Source organism: Lithobates pipiens, unplaced genomic scaffold, assembly GCF_037356315.1.
Source record: "Lithobates pipiens isolate NorthernLeopardFrog02 unplaced genomic scaffold, aLitPip1_a1.2 Scaffold_10, whole genome shotgun sequence".
Classification (NCBI taxonomy): Eukaryota; Metazoa; Chordata; class Amphibia; order Anura; family Ranidae; genus Lithobates; species Lithobates pipiens.
Window position 1 is genome coordinate 160,421,446 of NW_027507686.1, and position 6,000 is coordinate 160,427,445.

Here is a 6,000-nt window from a genome sequence, read left to right on the forward strand (position 1 = left end):
AGTTTGGATAACACAGGGTTAAACGGAAAGGTCATAAATTAACTGCACATTATCTGGACAGAATAATTGGGGAGATAGTGATGTGTTCCTGCTTAGGAGATGTATATTAGCTTGGGGGGGCTGCAAACTCTGCAGGGCTCCAACACACACTGGCTGCTATTCCAACCCTTCACATATTTCCACATAAACTTCCCTCCTGGCATTAAACTTTGCCAGGTATTGTGCTCAGCTTACCAACCCAAACTGATGTTCCTCCCTCAGCTCACCTCTCTCCCTGCATGTCCTGTGAGCAGAATAGCTGTGCTCCTCCTCTGGGTTCTCTCATCATATGACACTGAAGATAGAGGAGGGGGGGATTCAGCAGGACACACAGAGCAAGTATGCAGGAGACTGGGGGGGGGGGGAGAGAGAGATGAGAAGACAGAAAATCAGGAGGGGCCGGCGGGGAAGAGCACATCATGAGAGGTCTGACTAAATACAATCTCTTAGCAGCAGGGACCTAATCTACCCATCAGCTAGCTGTGATTGACAGGTAGATTGAAGCGGAAGCTGTCATGGGGGCCCCCTACTGGCAATGTCTGAATGGTCAGGCGTGCGGCACTTATTATTGCGAGCTGTGTCCTGTGTCGGCAGCTGCTGGTGTAGCACCTGCCACACAGCTCACATACTTCAAAGTCTTGCAGGACATGGCTGCTAATGGGAACTGAGTTCCTGTTGTGGAAAAAGTACAGGAACTCCGTTCCCATGCGTTCCCGCAGGACTTGAGCCCTGATAGCAGTAACTTACTTTCATATTTTCAGGGCATACAGCAACAATAGGATTTTGTATTACAGGAGTCTCCCCGGATGGGTGGCTACCTTTGGTTCACCAGTCACACTCCTATTACATACCAAATAAGTTTTATCCATATTTACTATTATGTACCTTCCATGTGCTGATTCATCCTACTCTGTAAGCAGTGTGATAACTGCAGTACCTCTGAGATGTGTAATATTACTTACATTCTTTAAGATTTATTGTCTTGCTGAAGTACACAAGAGACATTTAACTTAAAAAAAAAAAAAAACCTGTGATGTGTATTCGATTCAACTGGCTGCAGTGCTTACTCTGACAGTCATATGCCATTTTCACCAGCTCTGAACTAGATATCCCAATCCCTGGAGATACACTAGTCCATGATGAATTTTCAGGTATGTACTTAGGCTCCTTCCAATGTGTTTTTTGTCACATGAGACTTTATCCAGGGGTGAATGGTTGAGAGATGTGGTTCATGGCTGTAAGAGAGAGTGCTTCAGCAGGTTATACAGTGGTGTGAAAAAGTGTTTGCCCCCTTCCTCATTTCCTGTTCCTTGGCATGTTTGTCACACTTAAGTGTTTCGGAACATCAAACCAATTTAAACAATAGTCAAGGACAACACAAGTAAACACAAAATGCAATTTGTAAATGAAGGTGTTTATTATTAAAGGTGAAAAAAAATCCAAACCATCATGGCCCTGTGTGAAAAAGTGATTGCCCCCTAAACCTAATAACTGGTTGGGCCACCCTTAGCAGCAACAACTGCAACCAAGCGTTTGCGATAACGTGCAATGAGGCTTTTACAGCGTCCTGGAGGAATTTTGGCCCACTCATCTTTGCAGAATTGTCCTAATTCAGTTACATTAGAGGGTTTTCGAGCATGAACGGCCTTTTTAAAAAATACAATAAACTCAATTTTAGTCATACATTTAGGCCAAAATGCATTCAGCCACATGTCTTTGGTAAAAAAAAATTTCAACAAGCATATATTTATTGGTTTGCACAAAAGTTATAGCGTCTACAAACTAAGGTAAATTTTCTGAAATGTACGCAGGTTTTAGTTTATGACTGCCTAATTTCTTGAGGTTCTAAAATGGCAGGACAGTACAACCCCCCCCCCCCCAAATGACCAATAAATTATATATTGCTCACACATGCCATGGTTATATGTGGAATTACAACCCAAAATACATTCTGCTGCTTCTCCTGAGTATGGGGATACCACAGGTGTGAGACTTTTTGGGAGCCTAGCAGTGTACAGGACCCCGAAAACCAAGCACCGCCTTCAGGCCATACATTTTTGATTTCACTCTTCGCTATCTATGACAGTTTCAAAGGCCATAAAATGCCAAGATAGCAAAAACACCCCCCCCCTCCCCAAATGACCCCATTTTGGAAAGTAGACACCCCAAGCTATTTGCTGAGAGGCATGTTGAGTCCATGGAATATTTTATATTTTGTCACAAGTTGCGGGAAAATGACAAACCTTTTTTTTTTTTGCACAAAGTTATCACTAAATTATATACTGCTCAAACATGCCATGGGCATATGTGAAACTACACCCCAAAATACATTCTACTGCTTCTCCTGAGTACGTGGATACCACGTGTGAGATTTTTTGGGAGCCTAGCCATGTACAGGACCCCGAAAACCAATCACCGCCTTTAGGCTTTCTAAGGGCGTAAAAACAGGATTTTTAAAACAGCTTACGTGTACATCGGGGGACACAGAGGTCCCTCCCTTCTTTGGTATACACGTGTATTGGCTACAAAACTGAGGTACTCCCAGTAGTGGGAGGGGTTATATAGGAAGTGGGTTATAGGACACCTTAAGGTGATGGACACTGGCATGCCCTAAGAGAAGAAGTGCACTCCCTGTATAACCCTTCCCACTTTATTTTACAATCCAGGTCCCTTTCCCCACCAGTGTGGGATCCCTACTGGCTTGGTTGGGTCTGATGCCTCTTGTTGGGTTAGTGATGGCCCCGGTGGTGATGACCCAAGTGTTTGCTGCTTTTACCCCCTCCATTAGAGAGGGCTTATGTTTATTATGCACTATGTAATACAATGAATCTGCACATGGCCATAGTCTCCTTTGTGATGCAAATGTGTGGCTCAATGCATGTCAACAATAAAATTTAAATTTTTTTCTCTAAAACCGTGGGCCTAGTGGTCCCTTTTTTTGGGCCATTGGATGCCCGTACGGACGCCCGGGGTCCATTTTGGGGAGGCACACTGGTTCTCGTGTTTGGGGACGGTGAGCCTCCTTATGGGCCCACTCTGGACATCCCTTATGGGATATAGCTCTCCGGAACCTGTGTGCAGCCCTGTTGTCAGCAGGGAGATGGTTTTCTCCCTGTGGATTGGGCAGACGCACCAGAAGTGAGGTTCTCTTCCGGTTCCAGCGGTGAATCCTATACCTCGGGGACGTTCGTCTTTTGCGTCCGCATGGTGTCATTACGTTGTGACGTCACACGCCACGCCTTGGCACCATGGAGAGGGGTATTTAAACCCGGTTTGCCATGTGACAAGCCGGGAGTGTTTGAGCTCGGGGTACGTGTGTCTATACATCTTAAGGTAAAAATTAGTTTAGGTTTTGGCTTTCTCTTATTTTTATTAGATTTGCTGCCCACTTTAATGTTCCTATTCTGTCTTTTTGATTTAGATACCTACATTGGACCTTTGGCTTGGATTTGTTTGTTGCCAGTGCCTCAGGCTTGTTTCATTTGGGGGGGTGTGGCCACCTAGGCGGGGGTGATTCCCCTTTGGGGAGGCTTTGGGACATGCTGCACTAGCAATCCAGTGTCTTAGCAGGTGAGGGGTAATAGTTTTTTTTTGGGGGGTTCCTTGGGATGCCCTTTGTGCATTGAAGCAATACTTAGGACGCTATGTGTGTCCTATATTTTTTCTTTTGGGGGATTTATAATTTATTCGGTGTAGTTTTGTTATTTAATTTTTATCTATCTCTTTGTTTATAAACTTTGGTGTCTATTACTAATCTGAGGCTTTTAGCCCCATACCCGAGCTCCGTGATCTAAATTTCTTATCAAGTTCAAGCTTAGATTGGGAGGTAGGAGTAGTCACTGAGTTTTAACCTGGTTTTGGGCCTCTTTTCCTGCTTCCCTCTCTTTTATTTGTTTCCTTTAATATGGATTTTTAGCTGTTTGATGCTATTCCAGGTATGAATTTGCTATCTTGGCCTTTCATTGGACCACTTTTGGAATCACAGAGGATGAGAGCGTTGATGTGAATTTACCCCTTGGTTGCTTATTTTCCCTTTTTTGGAGGTAGGGGGAATATGTTTTATCTAGTTTGGTATGAGGGCCCCGGGGGGGTTGTTTATTAGGCTCTAAGTTGTACGGGGTTTTGAGCCACACATTTGCAGACTCTTTCTTTGTATATTGTTTAGATTATATGTAACTTACCTTATTGATTGTTGTTTTTTCTTTATATATAACAGTTTAAAATGCAACATGATTATCTGTATTTGGACTGAACACTCCGTGTCCCTCGTTCCTGAAGAAGCCCATCAGGCGAAAAATGTCGAATGAATTGGGACGGAGAATTTAAATGTCTCTTTATTGGTTGAATGTTTGTTTTCTTGGAGCAGGCTGTATGTATAGACTGTAAGGAATAGAAACAATGGCAGGTTCCATGGGTTTGTGTTTTTATAATGTATAAATAAATATATTTTGTTATTATATTTTGTCACATATGTTTAATTGGTACCGTAAAGTCCCCTACCTCCAAGCATTTTGTATCTACTGGGAGTACCTCAGTTTTGTAGCCAAGCAATACACGTGTATACCAAAGAAGAGAGGGACCTCTGTGTCCCCTGATGTACTTCAAAGAAAAGTATTTTACAGTTAAGCTGTTTTAAAAATCCTGTATTCTTTTCATACATCAGGGGACACAGAGCCATAGTAGTTACTATGTGGGATGTCCCATAGCAATGGCAACTGAAGGGAGGGAGACACAACAAAAAGGGTAGGGCATTAAGAGGCTAGAGGACTTATACTGCAGCCTGCAGTACACTATGCCCAAAGGCAATATCCTCATGACCTTTTACATCGATTTGATAGAATCTGGTAAATGTATGGACTGAAGACCAAGTTGCGGCCCTGCAGATCTGAGCCATAGACGTCTGGTGATGCACTGCTCAAGAGGCACTAACAGCCCTGGTAGAGTGTAATTTTAAGATGAAAAGGAGAAATTTTCTTCTTTAAACTATAAGCTTGAACAATCACTTGAAAAAAGAAGGCAGAATAATATCCTGGTTCAAATGAAAACCTGCCACCACCTTCGGTAGGAATTCAGGATGAGGCCGCAATACCACCTTATCCTTATGCATGATCAAATATGGCTCTTTACATGACAGAGCCGCTAATTCCGATACCCTTCTGGCAGAGGATATGGCAACCAAAAACATTATTTTTCTCGTCAACTGAACCAAGGGAATTTCCCATATAGGCTCAAAAGACTGTTTCTGTAAAGCCGACAAGACTAAATTCAAATCCCAAGTTTTTAGGGGTTCCCTGACAGGGTGGATTAATCCGTGTTACCCCCTGAATAAAACTACATACTAGAGAGTGAGAAGCAAGAGGCAGTTGAAAGAATACTGATAAGGCTGAGACCTGGCTCTTGATAGTACTCGCCAGCTTCATTTCCAATCCCATTTGCAGGAATTCAAGGATCCTATGACATACTTCCTGGGGTGCCAACCCCTGGATCCACACCAGGAGACCTATGCCTTCCAGACTCTATAGTAAATGACTCTGGAGGCCACTTCCTAGCATTAACCAAAGTAGACACTAGAGGCGATTCAGTTCGCATTGTACGCTATACAAGTATTTCATTCATTCATTCAAGAAGATAACCCACGGTCTTTTAGAATGGGGGTTTCAATAGCCAAACCATTAAATTTAGCGTTTGTAAGGTAGGATGGAATACCGGACCTTGTGCGAGAAGGTCTGGCCACAGCGGCAGGGTACAAGGGTCCCCTACCGCCATCTTTATGATCTTGGCAAACCAAGATCTTCTGGGCCATGCTGGGGCCACCAGAATCACCTCTTTCCATTCCTGCTTGACCCTGCAGAGAAGACGCGGAAGCAACAGAACCGGAGGAAATGCATAGATCAGTGAAAACTGGTATCTGTTTCGCATGCTAGAAGATCCCTGATCCGTGACACAAAGTTGTTGAATTTG